General features: G+C 32.8%; 1 pseudogene; it reads left to right on the forward strand.

Annotated features, from left to right (window-relative positions):
• The window catches only part of LOC149165346 (uncharacterized), a 118624-nt pseudogene that overhangs the window by 6002 nt on the left and 90124 nt on the right, over positions 1-22498 (forward strand).

Here is a 22498-nt window from a genome sequence, read left to right on the forward strand (position 1 = left end):
AACAAGGAACAATGAAGGAGAAGCAATAGGAAAGGGAGAAACAACAAGGAACAATGAAGGAGCAGCAACAAGGAATAATGAAGGAGCGACAATAGGTAAAGGAGAAACAACAAGGCAATGTATACACTAATGAACAAGATCAATAATGCAAAGGAGCAGAAGGAGGACGAGTTGTGATACATTGAAATGTTTTGATAATGTTGCAGAGATTGCTATATTGAAGAATTTATTGTGATGTGAAATTGTTGATTGCACTGAATTGTTGTGATGAAAGGCAAAGGCAAGACTCCATGACAACAAAGGCACGGTAAGACTCCATGACCGAAAAGGCAAGGAAGACTCCATGATAGAAAGGTTGTTGAGACATTGACATGAAGATGTTGTGATGCAAGTCCAAGGCAAAGGAAAAAATGTTGCAAAGATTGTTGTGATACCTCAATGATAAATGTTGTTATTGATCAGGAGGAATACATACTCATATGTTATTCCTATAATTTTACATGATGTGGGCATTAGGTTGATGCATTTAATCATTACATGTGGCTGAAATTAATATTGGATGAATTATTTATTTTTGTGTTATAATATTTAAGATATGAAGAGTTTGGGAACGAATGAGTGGAAGGAAAAGAGTCAAGCTTGTTCACTTCATATTCCTATGTGGGATACAAACAGCCAGCAAACTTTCTTTATAAAAGATATTATTTTTAGAAGAAAGGTGTTAGAGAGTGGGAGAATGTGTGAGAGCTAATTGAGGTATTATGCATTAGTTGCCTAGCACATATGAAGCTAATGTGAAGTAGATTTGAAGGGAAGCAAAGGCAGAAATGAAGATGGAGATATGTAGAATTTATGACCAGGTAAACCAACACATTGTTGTTTCTTGTTTGCATCAAGGGATTGTAGTCTCCTTTCAAGTAGTGGTTTGATAAACATCAGGTTGGAGCCTTTTGAGGTAGGAGCCTCCTATGGGTTGTAGCCAACAAAAAACATATGGGAGTTGGACCTTCCTTTCAGGTTGTAGCATGCAGACAAATTGAGGTAGCAGCCTCTTGTAGGTTGGAGCCTACAGAAAATCAGATGTAATAAGGAGTAGGAGTTTTCCTTTGCATCACAACAATAATAAAATCGTGGTTTTCTCCCTTTATGGGTTTCCACATATATTTGGTGTCAATATGTGTTGTTATTATGTGTTGATGCGGTTTTGGTTTGATTATTACTTCTTTTTCACATATTCAATCTGCTGGTCATTATATGTAAATCTGTTCATTTAGTGGTTCAATTATTAAGTTTAAATGAAATAGAATTGAAGTCCATGAATGTACTAAACTGATTCACCCCCCCTCTCAGTTTAGTCAAAGTTTTCATCAGTAGAGCTTTTAAGAAGATTCTCGAAAGTCTAAACCTTATTATTTATTGAGTGTTAAGGCATGCAAATGATCTAACCCTAGATGGATATCAAATTATCTTAAACACTAGGTTGATAGGTCAAGGGGTTCCATTCTTTAGCATTGTACATGTCCCATAGTTTAGTAAAGAATCTAGGAATGGGATTTGAGATCAAAATAGAGGAGGAAGTAAATTTTGTAGTAGCCAAAATGTCATAGGAAAATCTATAGTGAGTGCCCCTTTCTTTGTATTAGCATATCATAATTGAAGAACTAAGAACAAAGTGTAGACCTTGTCTTCTAACTAAGTTTTCTTTCATTTTGGGTTCCCCGAGATACATTTTGTATTTTTCTGAATTCAGACTTCTGTGATCCATATTGAATGTTAAGAAAATGTTTCTGGTAGTAATCAAACAGGAAAAATATTTGTCGACGTGTTTCGAACCATCCAGTGTGGTTCATCTTGTCCTGACGATGAACCACACTGGGTTCAAAACTCATCGACAAATCTTTTTCCTATGTGATTACTACTGAAAACATTTTCTTGACCTTTTATATTTATTGTATGAATAGAATGCTCATTTCCTTTGTTCTTTTATTTTAATTTCAATTTCATTTTTTTATAAATTTAATCTCTAAGCTACTAAGAATTACTCTAAGATCCAAAGAAATAATTTACATAATCTAATATCTTCATAACATTATAAGCCCTATTCTAACCGTTACAATAAAATATCCATGACAATTCAAAAACCACATCCTTTATTTAACCATGAGTTAGTGGGAAATTACTTGTATCATAAATTTGTGGGAATTTGTGCTTCTAGTTTGTTGACTTTGCAGTGTCAAAGACATAGCAGTAAAAATTGCTTTTACCTTATTTTTAAGTAGAGTCAAAATATTAGATTTTTTTTACCTTTTTCATAGAAATATGTGAGTAAAGTTTTTGAAATATTACATTTTTTATTATTTAAATTGTAATTGTAAATAAATCTAGTCTCATACAAAATTTTTAAGGCATTCAAATTATATATATTATTATATTTCATAACTTAAATTTACCATTCCAACTATTTCTAATAAAATATTTAAACAAAAATAATGAAAAAGATATATCAAAAAAAGACCGAAGAATAACACATTAAATTATAGTTACTCTAGTTCGTTGAAGCCTTTATTAAGTCTTTGACTCTGTGTTATGAGGAGCAAGTGCAACTTTCTTATCAGTTAAATCAGTTGCACATGAGGCCTGAGGAAAAAAAAAAAAAAACCAAAAAAAATCCCTTTACTTAACTTTACCATCACATTGTAATCTAATTGGTTGAAGCCCCAACCAAGTCTTTGACCCTTTCTCCTATCAGTTGAATCAGCTGCGGCTTGAGAAAAAAAGGGAAAAAAAAAACAAACACGTTAGACTACGCTGTTGCTTAACTTTACCGTCGCATCGTACCATCGCACTGCCATCTGAAAATTTATGACAACAACGCAATCAACAGAGACCTCCTGCGCAAACTCCGCTTTCCAAATTCCAATCAATGCCACCATTCTACCAACCTCTCTGAAAACCCACGTCCGTATTGATATTCACTTGCCTGGAACGTGTGTGTCCTTGGAAGGCCATGACTGTTTTTGCCACACAGGCCCCTGCTCTGTCTTCAACATCTGCCTGTAACCGCAAGACTCCATTTATTTTCACGAAGACAGTACACAGAGATGATGAAATCTTCCTTCTGTGGATCGACATTCGTACGCCCAAATTTTTCCCCTCTACTAAATCCCTGGAGTTCATACCCGTAACACCCCCTTCTGATAGAATGGTCGAGTTCAATGAACAATATATAGAATATGTCAGAGCCACCATTTTTTCTTGGCTACTTTTGGGGAAACATTCACAGAAAAGTGGCAAATTTGTGGGGAAACCTAACGAGCTGATATATAAATTTTTCACCTGACATCAAATCCGATGGATTGAATGCGGAAGAAAAGGTGACTGGTAGAGGAGACAGTGCCGTGCTTTTCCAGTTAAGAGGTCGAGATATGGAGTGTCATCCGGTGATTTCGTGGGCCCACGCCAATCAAAGATGGCGATCCCATCCTTACTCACTCAGTCACTGATCCCTGCTCTGAAAATATACAGAGCCTTAACAATATTGATGGCGTTGTATAATTATTATACAATTTTTTTTTGGGAAGAAATTTAGTCTAATATTTTTTTATCAAATTGTACGCAGATACTTTACAATTCAAACTTATGCTTTCAATTATTTTTTCACAATTCAAATTAGGGATTTCAACCATTTTTTTTGGTTAGATTCCGAATAAATTAGAAAGGAAAAAATAACCTCAAAACATATAACAAGTAGACTACTATATATTGATTAGATTTGTTATGGAATCCCTCATATTTCTCGAAGCGTTTCTAGTGAAGTGAGCAAAAGATTATGGAGGTAGTTAATTATTATCATTCTTGGGAGCATTTGGAAATAGAAAAACAATGTTATTTTCAATGACATAAAAGTTTTATTCTTGAAAATCTTTACCAATATTGTATCTTTCTATGACTCTCTTAAACGCCTCACAAGCAAAAAAAGGAAGGCTGTAAAGATCATGCACAGGACTACTCAATGTTGCCAAGATCATATTTTGACGGAGCACAACAGAAAGGTTCCTGTGGCTGTGGAGTGCATATTATAATGAACGAAAATAATCAATTTCTCATCCATTGGAATGGGGGAATGGGCTCCAACAGCGAAGCTGAGGCGATGGCTCTCGGCCTTTTGCTTTTTTCTAAACATTCAGACTGTCTCAATTTTTGGAGATTCAAAAGTAATGGTGGATTATGTATCAGGGAAAAATAATATTTTCAAGCCTCACCTTGTAAGATGGATGGACAGGATCAGGTTTTTCTGGGAAAGGATGGAAGGAAGTTCAATTCATCACATCAACAGGGCTCAAAACCAACAGGTAGACTTGTTGTGAAAGGAGGTCTTCAATCGGCTCCAGGTTTTTGATTTATCAAGGTAACTTCTGAAGGGAAAATTTTCCTAATATCATTAAAGCTGAATCTCAGGAATGCACTGGTTTACTTCTCTTTTGTCTTATGATCCCTCCGATTTTGTTTAAAAATGATGATGTATCATGTGAATTTTACTATGTAATGCTTCCCTTCTCCGGAACTTTTCTCCTATGTCATTTCTATGAACAATGTAAATTTTTGAATCTGGATGACAGTGTTTTGAGTTGTCGTTTCTCTTGGCAAATTTGTCTTGCCGCTTTTTGGGATTATGCTTCCCACTTCTATTAGCTCTTCAAATGATCCAAACCTTACTGGTCATATACAGAATTACAAGCAAATGTACTAATATGTCTTTTTATATATCTTATATAATATGATTTTGCTTTTTTCGCCCTAAGAAAAAAAAAAAAAAAAAAAAACATATAACAAGTAGACTACCCTATATTGATGTGGATTAAGACATGGAGTAAAATATAACTTCAAAACATATAACAAGTAGACTACCACATATTGATGTGGATTAAGACATGGAGTAACAAAGTGAGGTCTGTTTTAAAAGGCTTACATCTAATCACTTTGTTGCAGGTATAATATGATATTTGTAGAAAGATTTATGATGTTTATTTCCTATTATTTTGATAAAATTGTTTTTTATTAATTTCATATTTAAATATTTAATGAAATTTTTTATATATTTATGTTTTATAATTATTTTTGTTTAAAATTTAATAAAAATTTGTTAGAATTATTATATAATTTACACAATTCATATATCTCAAAAAAATCAATTTATATAATTAAAAATATAATTTATATAATAAAAAATCACAAACTTAATAAAAATTATATCTATTTAAAAAAACTAAATAATAAAAAGATTAATTTAAAATTTCTTTTTTCATAAACTTAATTCTTAAACCAAAATTCGAAATATCTTAAGATTCGCCCAGAACTTTTTAACAACTAAAATAAAATGCATTTTGATTTACAACTCCAACGATAACACCAAACCTAAAATGAACTGCCCTCAATTATCTTGGAGCTGTCTAATATTGTGATGTGTCTTAGGAAAATATGTCTAAACATATGCACTTCTTTATGTCATATGAAGAACTTATGTTAGTACTATACTATGTAATATGAATAACTTATGTTATATTATATAATATTTTTTTATTTATTTTTATTTATCTTTTTGCTCAATGTATATTTAAAAAAAAATCAATTTTATTATAAAATAAAAATGAAATGTTTTAGTTAATGAAATTTTGATATAGAGCAATTTGAAATTATTTAATTTTATATTATAATTTTCGGGAAATGAAGTATAGGTAAGAGTTTTTTTAGAATCTAAAATATTAATAAAGTTTTAAATATTATAAATAAATTTTTAATTGGAAAAATATATATATGTTTATTATTTTTTCATTAAGTAGTTTAAGTTTTCTCTGATTGTAATTTTAACTATAATATTAATCATATTAATCATGTAACATATTTTTATTTAATTATAATGTTAATAATTTAAATAAATTATTAAACAAAAATAAATACAAATTCATCTAAGTGTCAAGAGAATTGAACTTCTGATTTCTTAATAGAAAAGATCTTTAACTACAAAAACTCAACCAATTAAACTAACCTTTGAGGCTATAATTCTACAGAAAAATACTGTATAATAAAATTCCAATTTGCTCTTCAAAGTGTTTCATCAAATTAATAAAAAAAAAGAATAATTTTCTATGTTTATCAAAATGGTTTCAAAGACCACCCACATATATATATATATATATATGATGACAATTATATGTTTTATTTTTTTTTTTAAATTTGATAATTGAAATTCTAAAAAATCTAGTCCATTGGGTTTTTGATACACTTTGATCAGGTGCTTTGTTAAGATACTCTTATGTAATATATTGGACATGATGAAGATGTAGTCCTACCAAACTTACAAAGAAAATTCCAAAAAATAATATTAAGCTTAAAAAACAAAATCCAAAAATTCTCTACAAAATTTAAAAAAAAAAATTACATGTAATAATTATCAAAAACATTTAATAATTAAAATAGATATAATATATATATATATATATATAATATTTAATAATTAGAATATATATATATATATAAAATAAAATATTTTTCTATTTTATTATAATAAGATAAAAATATTTAATAATTAGAAGAAAAAAAAAAAAAATATATATATATATTATAATTTTCCAATTTGTTATAGTAGGGTAACTCAAAATGTAAAAGAAACTGATTGGTGCATCCCGTTAACGATATGTCTAATTAGTGAAACAAATTTGGTTGTGTTTGCATTTTTTTTGGTTGTTAAATGAAACAAATTTTGTTGGAGTTGTTTTTAGTGGATTTTTTGGAAATTTAGCTGAGGAATTTGGCGGAAAAAATTGAGGTTAATCTTGATTTTTATTATTTAAAATGGTTTTTTAACTGCATATTTGGATTCAGCACCCTGAAAAACCCCTGGGAAGCTTTGATTGTGCAGAAATTAGCTATCAAACTTGCGATTTCAATAAATTGCTGCCGGATTTTGACCGGAAAAACCCGCGGAAAAAACTTCCAAAAAATCTTTTAAAGACAACTCCAATTTTGTTGAGTTGTATTTTTTTTGGTTGTGGTTTAAAATTTATTTTTAATAGATAAATGAAATCAGTTTTCAAAAAAAATTTAAAGTATGAAAATCGTTTAAAATTGATCGATAAAATTTATGAGTTCAATAAATTTTCACAAAATTCTAAACAAATTTGATCGAAAAATATATCCAGAAAATTTTCAAAAGTTGCAGTGCTAACCCCATGATCAGGTGGAGCCTGGAATGGAATCTGAAGAATCTGAGTTAAGCAGCTCCGCTGATGCATATACGGTCTCCCTCTGAGGGAGCCGTTCACAAATCTGAGTCTTCTGATCAATTTGTTGGTGTTTTACATATGGGAGCATTTAACGGTTTTTCCCTTTGGGAAGAGATGGGTCCTACTCTTACTGTTGGTCTGGCGTGGTCAGAGAACCCTAACTCAATTCATGAATTGATAACAAAAGATCATTATTACGGGCGCTCGATTCTTATTCTCAAAATCTGAGTGACAGTCTGCGAAAATCTTGGTACAAGCTGACTTGTAACGCCTCGTCCCCGAGACTTTCGGAATCGGCGACTGTTGCTTCGGACAACCCTCCCACATCCCGTGACCCCTCCTGAAAAAACCAAACATTATTTCAATTTCTAACAGACCATCATTAATCCGCTTTGTTTTATTCATTCCCATCACACAACAGAGCATTGTTGGAGTTAAATTTCTTTCACTCTAAAAGACCAATCATTATATTCGATATACAGTGCACATAGCCTTTTCTAAGACTCTACCTCAATTATTTTTCCCCTGCAATACCAAATTCTATTTGTATTATAAGAACAAGCAGATCCCGCATGCCATCTCGACCTGCCAAATACTCAGCAAATTCCAGCACTTTCTGACGATTAGTACAGGTTGGTCATCGCCCTTAATTGATTCTATAACATAAAATACATATTCAAAGTCGTTATCATCTGACGTGGTAAAATGCTCCTTTTGGTAAAGGAAATTTTTCAATTTGTAATCTTGGCAACCCATTATTCAAATTGTACTGTTAACATTGACGTTCAAATTGTAACACTGAAATTTCAGTTTGAATTACAATTATCGAATTTTATTTCTATTTATTTTAATTTAGTTATCGAATTAGTAGTGACCACAATTATCTCTAGTTGTTATCACGGAATGCATGTTGACTCATCACCATTATTCAAAGAATCAGCAGTGACGACAATTATCTCTAGTTGTTATCAGGGAATGCATGTTGACTCATCACCCTTATTCAAGGAAAACCACCCAACCTTGAATAATCCAATGGTGATCTGTAAGGGGGCACGATTTCACTCCTGCCAGATACCTCTGGATCTTGCGCAATTAAGCTCTTAGCCAATCAAAAATAATTTACCTTAAACCCAAAAATCGAAAATATATATCTTACAAAAATTCATATAGTTTTGTTTTATTCAAAATTTTAAAATTTTGAAATAAACTATGATTATATTGAAAATTTTCAAAAAAAATCATTATGTTTTTTTAAGAATATATATCTTACAGGTACTTACATATTTATTTTTCAAAATTTTAAAAAATTGATATAAATGATAATTATATTGAAAATGTCAAAGAAAATTCATTAAATCTTTTCCTAGTAAGAATAGTCATGTTTACATATCTCCAACATGATAAATAATAATGAAGAACAAAATGCATCAAATTTATTAGTATTACAAATTGGAAAAATATGTAAAATTAAAATTTAATAATATGAGTAGCAAAAGCTCAAAGTTGGAGACTAATGTAACGAATGAAATAATAGACATAAAAAATAAGTGTTAATTAATTTCCATGTACCAGGAAATTTATGTCTCAATCAATATCTCTACACTAATCATTATTTCTAGTTAATATGATCAAGAAATAATGAGAAACAAAATGCACCAAATTTATTAGTATTACAGATTGGAAAAATTTATAAAATTAAAATTTAATAATATGATTAACAAAAGCTCAATGTTGGAGTTCAATATAAAAAATGAGGTAATGGATATTAAAAATAGGTTATAATTAATCTCCAAGTACCAATAAATTTATATCTCAATCACTATCTTTACAGGAATCATTATTTCTATTTGATGGAAATTTATTTAACAAGAAACATATGGTGCACTATAGAAAATGAACCCCTCTAATTAAATTCTATAAAAATGATCCTTGTTTTATCATCCAACTGGGTCCAACTGGGTAAAAGAGTTACATAAATGAATGAAATGTGTTTTAAAGCTTTTGTAATTTTAAAATAAAAAACTTACCTTTCTATTCAATTTTTTAATACTGAACTAGTAATTTTTGTGCAGCTGCAATTTTATTATTGATTTCTATAACTTTTTAACATAGAAATAATTAATTTTTTTAATGTGTATTTTATTAAAAATAAATAAAAATAACTCATTTAATATACAAACAAAATTGAACTAACTAATATCCAGATATTTGGGAGGCAATAGGGCTAAATTTGGTAAATATGATTTGAATCAGACATTTTCAAAAACTTCATTTGTTATTTATTTCTTTGATGAAGGTGTTAAGTTGTCATTTATTTCTTTGATGGAGATGTTAAGTTACCAAAATATTGTTGTATAATTTTTGGAAAGGTTATAAATTTATTATATATGATGTTTTAGAGGGTTTTTCTACATATTATCCAATCTAATTTGTCTAATTTGTGTATATATTTTTTAGAATCACAAGTTTGACTTGTAAATTTTTCACAATCTAAGTATCTTATTGGGTTTTTGCATGATGTTGAAACCATATATAGTCAAAAATCCATTTTAAAAAATAAAAATTAAGATTTAACCCAAAAAGATAGCACCAAAGATTCTAAAACTTAATATGTTTAGACAATACTATTTTGACAAAATCTTAAATTTAATGGTTTAAAATACCACCTATAAAATACCCATTATTTAACTATTATAAATTTTAAAAATTTTCACTGACTAATTTTTTGGGTTAAATCTTAATCCTCCTGATTTAAAATATACTTTTAATTCTATATATTGATTCTGCGCTCCACGCACTAAGAGTTCAATATAATTCCAGCAAAACTCTACTAGATTATAGACCAATTAACCCTCAAAATATACCGGAAAACCGTCCACGGTTTAGACATCAGGCAATGGATGATGGCTGTAATGATTATCACGTTTTCCAAGCCTGTCAGCTTAGCATCAGTATACGAATCACCATCTTCCAGGTTTGCGTCCATTGCAGTGCAGGCTGCCTGAGGTTGGTGAAGCCAGCAGTCATGAGTCATGACTCATGATGGTCGGCTATCCATTCACCTGTTCTTACACAGCGTGGGGCGAAGGAGAGCAGAATACATGTAAGAGAAAGTGGAAAAGGTAGGGTTTTCTGCTGAAATAGTAACGGTATTAAATGAAGAGGCGACAGTAAGGACGATCGCGTATCCTGTGTGTCTGCGCACACGGACAGTACATATATGTGTAATGGGTATTGCAGAAGCTGCAAAGTGTAACGGAATGTGTGTCAGTGTCGGTGACAGTGACGTGCTCTCTACGCCAGCGCAGTTACAGGGCCCCGGCCAACTAACCGGCCAGTGGCGATGAATCGAGTCCGTAATCTCTTCCCGGGCGCAATCCAAGGTGCCGCAGGGGAAAACAAGTAAAATCAGTTCGGTCAGCGAAACAGTGTTGTATTGATTGCAATATATACTGGGTCTTTAGAGATTGGATTACGTGAAAAGGTGGTGGAAGTACAATAAACTTTTCGGTAGAAGATAAATTTGCAATAAATTTATTTGTCATGTTATAAGTTTCCAGCCTGTAAATGGAATGCTACACGGAATCTTACAGATAACAATGAAGTAATTTAAACGTTTTTTTCTACAGAGTAAAACATTTATTTAAGATTTATATTAAGTTTAAGATTAGCGTAAGACCATAAATTTGTCTAAAAATTAGTAGAAATTGGCATGATTTTTGTCAAATTTTGTAGAAATTTTGGGAAATTTTGATTATAGTTGTCAAACTTCAAGATTTTGGGTGCCAAGGAAGTTTTTGATGGTGCTGATTCTATTTCCATCATAAAAAACAATTCAAACACTCATACGATCACATTAAAAAAAAATTAACGAGTAAAAAATAATTTTCCAACCAAATTTTCTATTTCCATCATTAAAAAACAATTCAAACACTCATACGATCACATTAAAAAAAAAATAACTGGTAAAAAATAATTTTCCGAGCAAATTTGTAACCTTTGTAGAAAAAATCTTAAGTTTAAGTTTGGATTTGTGAGTGGAGAGTGATCAAATTATCTAAAATGTAATGTAATTCTGTTTACAATGTAAAACTGGATGATAAGAGTTTTTGGAACACTGTATACTTCACCCATCTTCAGGGACAAAAGGCTTAGACAAGTGATACACTTTTTGGGTGAACACTTCACCCATCTTCGGGGATAGAAAGTTTAGACAAATAATACTAAGAGTGTGCATAAATAAATAAATAATTAGATTATTATTTTTACAAAGCAAATTATCAATTAAACATTAATGATATGTAAAAATTTGATCCACTTTGTTGTTTAATAGATCTAGACTTAAATCTATGTAGTTTCATATGTGTGTATGTTCAAGTCATACATACATATATATATATATGTTTTTTTGGGAAGTAGAAAGTATAAGTATATATATATATATATATATATATATATATATATATATATTTTTTTGTTGGGAAGTAGAAAGTATATATCCATGGAATAAGATCTTTTTCTTCTATATATATACATTTTTAGTTATTGCATGGAAAGCACAGATTGTGCGAACGGAGAATTCAGTATGAGGGTGATGTGTGATTCCGTCTTTGTGCTCAATGTAGAGTTAACACATGTACCTTTAAAAAATAAATTATTTTTTTCTAAATAGAAAAACAATATTAGCTATAACAAAAAACAAAAATGAATATGGGTTTTTAAGTTAGTTTTGATTAAAAGTATTATAAAACCTCAATAATCTCAACCTCACTATGATCATTCTATTTGTTGTTGATATTACAACCTAATATAGTTAAAACATTCCACTAATTCTCAATAATAAATAAAATATTTTGATTTCCACAAAGTAATTAGAAGTAAAATTAAAGTATGAATAATCAATATACAAAAAAATTATGTAATATTGATATAACATTGTTGGGAGGAAAGTCAATCTATTTCTAGAGGGACTATACAAGGCTCTCTTAAACTGTGGAAGGTCTCTCTTTTTGGTTGTGAATGTTAGGGTGGTCTCATCGGTTACTTAGCTATGTATATTAGCATGTAAAGGTCTCTCTTTTTGGTTGTGAATGTTAGGGTGGCCTCATCAGTTGCTTTGCTATGTAGATTAGCATGTAATCTGCGTGTTACCTTCCCCTTTTTGTTATGTAGTGAGTTTATCACAGATGATGATGCCTCAATATTTGTGCTACAACGCTAAGTTGTGCGTTTTTTTTGGTGGTAAAGCTAAGTTGTGCGTCTTTCTAATGTAATGTTGGTTTTTGGGTCTAACTTGGTGGATAATAACATGTATATTCTATTCTCATGAAAATAAAGGTTTATTTTCTTTGGAAAAACAGAATTAATATTGGCATATACTTAAAAATATTTTTTTGTAAATTAATATTTTCTATTATCCAAAAAAATAGAATTGCATTGTTGTAGTAGTTGTCCATCTAAGAACATTGACAAACTATGGATTTCATAGACCAAAAAGAAGAAACTACCATGTATTTGACAAGCTCAATATAATCACTAGACTTGGGGAGGGTCTTTAGAGCTACTTTTCTTTCCTCTCTTTCTCACAACCTTGGTCCAACCTATAGGAGGAAAATCAACCAAAGTAATTTGCAGAGTATTGTTGAGAACTAAAGGAGTTCCTTGTGGGTGTCAAAAGATGTTGATTCATACACACACTTCAACATACCCAAAGATACATCTTTATTTACCAACTCCTATTTGCACAAAGAAGTAGGATCCTGATCCCCTAGAATTATATCATCATCGGCGCCCCCATCCTTTTGATCAGAAATAAAATAAGTCTCTCCCTCTGTGCACCCTCCATAGGGGACAAATACTTAAAAATATATTAATAACAAAAGAAACCATTTTAATGTGGACAATATAGTCAATGCATATGTTATGTAAAATCTTTTAATGTCAACAATGTATATATTATATATTATTTAAGAATAAATTAGGTATATATCATATAAAACAATTGAAAAAAAAACTTTATGGTTAAAATGTTTGAAGTAGTCTCACTATTGGTATTATCTTTTTTTGTCAATTTTCCCTAAAATTTAACAAACTTGTTTTGTACTTACAAGTTTATGTACTCTATATAGAATTCAAGAATATAATTTAAACAATGAAAAATTACAAACTACAGAGAGTGTGTGTGTACATATTCATTAAGATTTACCAACCTATCCATATTAACCCCGAATCTATAAAGCACCGAGAGGGATCAAATCTCTCGAGGTGCAAACAACCTTTTTTTTTCAAAACTTGAGGAAAGGTTTACACCTTGAGAGATTTGATCCTATCGGCACTTGATAGATTTGGGGTTAAGATGGATCTAGGCTAGTTATATAATACTATCTAATATCTATATTTTCATCTATGTGTCTCTTTCTTATTCCCTCTATGTATCTCACCTCCCAAACATACACATTGTCTCTACATATCTATCTATCTATCTCTCTTCCTCTGCCTCTCTCTCTTCCCCTTCTCTCTCTCTCTCTCTCTCTCCCCCTTGTCACTCCCTCTCTCTCCATATTTCTCCCTCTATCACTTTCTTCCTCCATACCTCTCTCTCCCCCTCCAACTCCATCTCTCTCTCTCTCAAGTCCTCTCTCTCCCTTTATCTCCCACCTTCCTCTATCTCTCCCCCGCATCACTGTTATGAAACCAGCTCACAAAAAGATAGAAAAGATAGATCAACGACTTCAAAATGAGCCTCTTTGAGGGGGAAACCTCCTTTACATTACACAAATGAACAATTCTTGGATGCTACAAATGACAAAACCTTCTTTCTATATATAGAAGTATAAGGGTTCACAATATAATCAAAGCCGACATAACAAAAATAATAATAGTGGACTTCTATAGGGCACAATAATAACAATGTGGGGACAATAGGGGCACAACAATAACAATAAGGGCTACAATGACAATAGTAATGGGTGAATCGCTAGTATTATAGGGACCTAACAATCACTCTATCTCTCTTCCCTCCAGCTCTATCACTATCTCCCTTTCTCTCTCCTTCTCTCTCTCCCCTCCATCTTTATGTCTCTCTATCTATCTCTTCCCCTTCTCCCCCTATCTCTCTCCTCTCCTCTCCTCTCTCTTTCCTCCTTTCCTCTCTCCCTCACTCTGTCTCCATCTCTCTCTTGTCTCTCCCTCTCTATCTCCACCTCTATCTCTTTATGTCTTTGTTCTTTCCTCCCTCTCTCTCCTCATCTAACTCCATCTCTCTCTCTCCTTCTCTATCTCCCCTCCTCTCTCTCTTCATTCTTGTCTCTCCCTCTCTCTCCCACCCTCCCGCCCTCCCACATTACAAACTCTTTCTCTTTCTTTCTCTCTCTCTGCCCTCCAAATCTGTCAGGCTCTCACCCTCTCTCTCCCACCCCTTCTCTCTTAAATTTGATCTGATTGTATTGTGCTTAAGAAAGTATCTAAGTTGAAAAACCGAATTGGTTGTTAAATATGAAGCCTATATTTTCAGTCAATCATGTCAAAGAAATACAATAATGAAAAACTTAAAAGAGTCATGTACTATTTTTCCTCTATTATTGTTAGCCACTTTGCTTGCTCTCATAGCTTGGATCTTTTATTAAAATGAATCTACACTGGTTCTTAATAATACTACTTATATTATATAAATTTCACATCTTTATATATATAAGTTTTCCCAAGCCTATTCACGAGCTAATAACAAAATCAAAATATAACAAATTGAATTTTATTATTTTGTTTATTACTTTTAACCTTTTATTATTAATCGATCCAACATTTAGATGTTTACACTCATCCCAATATCACTTTTAAGTTTTTGTTATTTTTTATTGACCAGACATTTAAAATTGTTTATGAGAAAGATGCATTTTTTTATTTAATTTTGCAATAAAAACTCACTAAATTATAACTTAATTTTAAATTATTATTATTAATAAATAAATAAAAATTAATATATAAGTTATCACTACATTACCATGGAGATTCTTAATCTATAAATAAGTTTTGTTACAAGGCGAATACCATGGTTTAACAATACCACATGCCCAAAAAACCATAGCTCATTTCATATGACATTTTTTTAAATTAATCAATTTAATTGAATGGGGAAAAATGGCATAACTACTTTGGAGATAAATCTCAGCTTTTGATTTGTGTATACTATTGTGAATATTCTAAAATATTCCTCAAATGTTAAATATCTACCATCTGCTTAATAATTATTCATAGTTAAATTAAAATTGTAGAAGATTATTCCAAAATAGACACTCTTTCAGCTTAAACAATTATTGGGTGAACCATGCATATTTACCCTCCACTGAATTTTCTAGAATATTCTTAGTAGTATTCATAGTTAATCTCCATAGTTAATTGAGCCCAGAGGCTCATTCTACAACCCAATATGAGGGAGATGTGTAAGGATCTATGTTAACTAATTTATGTCTATATCAACTTCATATATATATCTATATATAAAAAAAAAAATTAAGAATTAATATTAACATATATTTAAAAATATATTAATTATAAAAAACCATTTTCATTTGTATGATAAAGTGTCTCGATGTACATGTAATGTAAAATATTTTAAAGTAAATTAAGTATATATTATATATCATTTAAAAAGATTATGTATATACCATGAAAAAAATAAGTTTTTATGGTTAAAATGTTTATTTGGTCCTATATATTCTCTATTTAGCATTCAAAAATACATTTTAAATAATAAAAAATAACACATTGTATTTTGCACTCTAAAGAAGTTTGAACGTAAAGAAATTTGATCCCTCTCGCCTCATGTTAGATCCGTAGTAGTTGAGATGTATCTATGTTGGTGTATATATTAATACAATTTTTTTTCACAACTTTCACCAAGTAGAACATGTCTCCGAAGATTTGAAGTCTCATGTTAGATCCGTAGTAGTTGAGATGTATCTATGTTGGTGTATATATTAATACAATTTTTTTTCACAACTTTCACCAAGTAGAACATGTCTCCGAAGATTTGAAGTCGCCATGGCAAAAAACACAATATGTGTCTCTATCCCTTGATCTCAACTAGGTTGACAATTTAAAATAAAGTTATTGTTTAATTAACTTTTATTATTATTTTTAAAATTTTAGTAATGTGAGATGTATGATGAAGTGTTTTGATGCTTATTATGGGTTTAATTTAGATGACAACATTAATTTTACTTTGAATTATTTTTCTCTCTTTACAAAATATAAAATTATACTATATAAAGTGAGTATTGTAATATTTTATTTATGATCATTTTATATATATATATATATATATATATATATATATATATATATATATATATAAAGTTGATATTGGATAAAGTAAAATAAAATAAAAAAGTTTCTTCATTTTCTTTATTTATGTATATATTAAGTTGATATAAAATTATGTTACTTATATGGAAATTGAAATATTTTATTTATGATTAACACTAAATATTTTCCTATTAATATATTTTTTTAATATCACATGTAAACTCTATGTTGAGCATGGAAGGAGTATAATACCAATATTATTTTAAGTGTCACGTGTAAATTTTATAAATAGTTAATGGGAAAAACCTCATACGGAAAAGTAGAAAGCAAATTAGAAATATTGTATTATTAATTAATTTCTCTCTCTTTATAGATGAAGTTAATGTAAAAATATGCTATTTATGGTGGGCATTGAAGTATTCTAATTATGGTTGACATTGAAAGGTTTTTATTATTAATATTTATGTTTAATATTGAAAGTGTTTTTTGTTATTAACATTTTTTTATTTTTAATGTAAATATCATTCTATTTTTTTAATATAATGTTACAAAACAATATCCCTCTCTAGACTATAAAGCTCCTCTAGGCACAATCAAAATCTTGAAAAAAGTTGTAATAAAAATTTATATTTTCTTATGCGAGAAAAACTATTCCACTAATAAATGTCAATCTTTTCTAGCTCTAAAGCCTATGTACCAAGGAGCAGAAGGAAACATGGAACAGTTCAACTTTGTTAAGCAAATGATGCCACGAGCTCTAAGGAAATGCCAAACTTCCCTTCTCCTTTCAATACTAATTATAATACTCACTATAAACCATGGTTCCCTCCTAATCCTTCACCCTGACCTATGCCCACTCCTTGGATATATTGTCCTCAAACTGTTGTTCCTCCCTTCTAGCTATTGCCTAATTAGCCTTTTCAATGGGATAATCGATCATAAGGATGGAGACCTTAGGTGGCCAAACCACCTACTTTGGTGCCCCGTCCTTAGTAACAACAAGTACCCCATAACATTCCTCCAAATCAGCCCTATATGCCTGCCCAACTAAATCCAAGTCCCAATAATAAGTAGGATTAGCCAATCTATGCCTACCAAACTTATGCTATAGAAATATAGGCGATCAACCTTAAGTTAGGGAAGGTCCTTCTAAATTTATATCCACCTTTTCCAATTGAAAATCCCAAGGAAGAGGAGGATTTTGTATCGCAGGTCACCCAAAATAAACCTCCCTATCCTGAAAGGTTGACAACACAAAAAGCACACACCCTAGAAGAAGCTAAACTTTTGGGAGAATTGAAGAATCTGTCAAACTTCCTCTCCTCTAAGACATCAAATATGTTCCTATATATAACATGTTCATTAAAGAGGAATCTCTTAGAAGGCCCAGAAGAAAGAGAAGGGATGCCCCTACTATCAATGTCATAGGGAAACTAGCCGATATAATGCTTGGGAGAGTAATCATCCGCAAATATCTAGATCCTGGAAGCCTGGTAGTAGATGTGCACATAAATGACATTGCAGTTCCAAACAATCTCATTGATTTGGGAGTTGGAATCAATATCATCACCAAGGAAATCATGTTTAAACTTAAATTCCAAGGATCTCTAAGAAAGACCACTATTGTGTCGCAACTTGCTCATACATCCACAAAGCACCAAAAAACTATCATTGTTGTAACGATATCTATTAGCTCATGGGAGTATCCCACATACTTCCTTTTCCTCTAGCCCAAAACCAAGTTTAATGGCTATCCACTCATCTTAAGGAGACCATGGTTAGCCACTGCTAATGTAGAAATTCTCACTATAGATCACCTGATAATGCAATATACTAAAGCAAAATACTTGATTTACTTCTACAAATAAACTTGTGGACGCTTAATCGATTTTGAGAAAGATCAAATAGAACACATATAACAGAGAATGAGAAATCAATCACACATGAACACAAAAGAATACCCTAGGGAAAGCCTTAGCTAAAAACCCCGCAATCTATATTATCATATAAGTGGAAAATATCTCTGGATTACACAAAGCTTTAGCTCACAAGCTATCCAGCTCTCAGTACAATCCCTCAATGCTGCTCATAGACTGAATAGACGCAACATATGCTTTCCTTCAGTCCTCCAAGCCTCCAATTTCCTTGCGTAGTTTCTCCCGGGTCCTCTGGTTGCCACCTATGTGAATTCACTTCTCACACAACTCACCAAACTCAGAAATAACAGCACAATCATCAAGGAATGAATTCCTTCTACATGCAAGAGATATCCTCAAGGGAATATTCCTGCAATTGATAGTACACTGTCCCATCCTCTGATCTCAATTGGGTCTCTGAATGAACTGACATGCATGAGTTATTTATGAGAGAATATTCAGTTATTTGAAGTACACTAGTTACATGCATGCATGCATTAACTAACTAAACTCACAATCAGTTCCACAAACTGTTGGAACTAATCTAACTGGACTTAACTCAGTTAACTAAGCTAACTAATTACAACTCATCCTGATCTCCTTAATTAAGGGATAACTTCCTCAATCAAAGGGATAATTGTTGCATGTCTTCACATAGATTTCATGTTTGATTTTCTCCAACTAATTAACTCAAGATGAATTAATTAATTATTTTTCAAATAACTGCTAAGATCAAATTCAAATTTTAATTCTCAATTTTAGTTTAGGGACTAACTAAAATTGGAATGTATCCCAAAATGCTATTTATAGCAATGCTATTTTTAGCACTTCTATATTTAGCATTTCTTGTTGCTATTTTCAACACTCCCTCTCAACAAGAAAGGGATTATTTGTCACCCTGATCCTATCTCTATGGAACTCGAATTTGTATTTTGACAATGCCTTAGTCAAAATATCTACATCCTACTCCTCGGTCGAAACATACTACAACAACATGATCCTCTTCACCACATAGTCTCGAAGATGATGATACCGGATATCGATGTGCTTGGACCTGTCATGAAATACTCGATTCTCGGAGAGTTTGATACAACTCTCATAATCGCAATAGATCACAGTTGGATCTATCCTCTGATCAAACAATCCAACTAGAATTTTCCGCATCCAAATGGCCTCACATGCTGCCTAACTGGAAACCATGTATTCAGCCTCTGTTGAGCTAAGTGCAACTGACCTCTATTTCCTACTGTACCAAGAAAATGCAGCTGAACCAAGGTTGAAAATTCCTCCTAAAATGCTCTTCCGATCTGATGGAATCCATGCCCAATCTGCATCTGTGAAACCTTGAAGCTTCACTCCCTCTGTCTGTTTATACCATAATCCATATTGAGATGTGCCTATGAGGTATCTTAGCACATGCTTCGTTGCCTTCCAAAACAACTTGGTAGGCTGAACCATAGCTTGACTCAACTGGTTCACTGCAAAGCACAAATTTGGTCGTGTGTTCACTAAATACATCAATGAACCCACAAACTACCGATAAACAGTAGAAACTACTACCTCACTTGAAGTAGCATCCTCCTTCCTCCAGTTACCTGCTAGAGGAGTTTGCATGGGCTTGCACTTCTCCATGTGGATTCTCTTGAGTATCTCATTGGCATACTTGCCTTGAGACACAAACACTTCCCCATCCTTTTGCCACACTTCCATGCCTAGAAAGTAGTGCATGAGACCCATGTCTTTCATCTCGAACTCTCTTGCAAGGTCCTCCTTGCAAGACTTGATCAATTGATCATCACTTGTCAATATCAGATCATCAACATAAAGAATAATGATCAATGGCTTACCTTCTACCATGATGTGGTAAAGGTTCGCATCCGCTTCACTCTTTGTGAAGCCCAACCCGGTGAAATAGTTGTCGATCCTGGTGTACCAAGCACGAGGTGCTTGCTTCCGCCTGTACAAAGCTCTCTTGAGTCAACACACATGTGATTCATGATTAAAGGTCTCAAAACCTTCTGGCTGCTCTATGTACACCTCTTCCTCAATCTTGTCATTGAGGAATGCAGTCTTCACATCCATCTGATGGATCTTCCAACCCATCTGTGCTGATAGTGCCAACATTGATCTGATAGATGAGTACCTTGCTACAGGAGAAAAAGTCTCATCATAGTCGATCCCCTCGACCTGTGAGAAACCACGGGCAATGAACCTTGCCTTATGTTTCTCCACACTCCCATCAGCTGCTTGCTTTACCTTGTAAATCCATCGAGAACTCACCACTGACTTGTCCTTCTGTCTTGGAACAACATCCCAAACATTGTTTTGAACTATGGAGTCATACTCGACCATAACATCAACCCAAAGTTGTTGTTGCACTGCTTCCTTGAAGGAATATGGTTCGGTCTCTATACATTCCCCAACCAGGGCCATGTAACCAGTGTACCGCTCAGGTGACCTCCTCTGTCTGCTCTGAGAAGATGGTTGTCCCACATTCTCTCTCGCATCCATCATCAATCTGTCAGCTTCCCTCAACCGTTTCCGCAAATCTCTGGAAGACTCTGCATGAGTGGATGTCTCCACTCCTGGATCCTCTGCATGCGGCTGCTCTGCATTAGTCTGAGGCTCCTCCTCCTTAGGAACCAAAAGTTCCTCCTCTGCATGCAACTTGAGCTCCCTCTCAAGGGAAACTCGCATGCCCTTCTGCTCATTGAACTTTAGATCTCTTCGTACCACTGTCCTCTGACTGGTAGGCAAGAACACCTGATATTTGTGGGGTGTATCTGTGCACCCCACAAGTATCCCCAACTTAGCTGTTGGCTCTAGCTTCTTCCGGGCATCTTTGGTCACATGGAAAAATACCGATGAGCTAAAGATCTTAAAGTGACTCACATCTGGTCTCTTCCCAGATAAAGCCTCCTCTGGTGTCTTCATTCCCAGTATACGATGCGAACTTCTATTATGCAAGTATATTTTTGTATTGCATGCCTCAGCCCACAAATGAAGTGGTAGGCCTTGGTCATGCAGCATCGCCCGAGCTACTCCCACAATCGTTTTGTTCTTCCTTTCGGCCACCCCATTTTGCTGTGGCTTATGGGGTGTCGTCAACTCCCGTTTAATTCCTTCTGCTGCACAGAAGTCCTTAAATTGTTGAGAGACATATTCTCCACCATTGTCACTTCGTAAGGCCCTTATTTCTTTCCAGATTCTTTCTCAACCAAGGCTTTGAACTCACAAAACCTTGAGAAGGTTTGATCCTTCTTCTGCATGAATTAGATCCAACATCTACGAGAAAAATCATCAATGAAAATAACGTAGTACCTTTGTTTAGTTGTGGAGGCTGTCGAGAATGGTCCATACACATCTGTATGAACTCACTCCAGGATTGCTCCAGCTTGATTGTCTCGATCCTGAAATGAATATTTTGCATACTTACCAAAGGTACAACCTTTGCATGTATCCACTTGCTCTAGTTTACCCTTGGGAAGTCCAGTAGAAATCTGTTGCATGATCTTCAAGGCCCCATGGTGCAAGTGGCCCAATCTTCTATGCCATAGCTCGCCAATATCTTGGCTTTGCACCAACTCTGCTTTGGAACTCAATGCAGCACATTCATCTACGTTCAGCTTGTAGAGATTCTTAACTCGAATCCCAATCCTCTTGGTCTGTCCAATGCCGATGTGTCTTAGGAATGCCTTTCCTTTACTAAAGACTACATCATAGCCTTTGTCTTCCAACATTGCGACGGACACCAGGTTCTTCTTCAGTCCAGGCACATAATTTACATAAGTCAAGGTGAGAGGAACTCCATGCTCCCTCTGAAACACAACTGTACCTTCACCTGAAACACGATACTTTCCATCATCGCCCATCTCTATGTGCATCTGGAGGTCCTTCTCCTCCAAGGTATTGAATAAACTCTTGTCGCCGGTCATGTGGAATGAGGCTCCCTTGTCCAGGAACCAAACACAACCCACCATCGATGAAACCATGCAT

Source organism: Pinus tabuliformis, chromosome 5_1, assembly GCF_031772625.1.
Source record: "Pinus tabuliformis cultivar Carrire ecotype Pingquan chromosome 5_1, CPIR1, whole genome shotgun sequence".
Classification (NCBI taxonomy): domain Eukaryota; kingdom Viridiplantae; phylum Streptophyta; class Pinopsida; order Pinales; family Pinaceae; genus Pinus; species Pinus tabuliformis.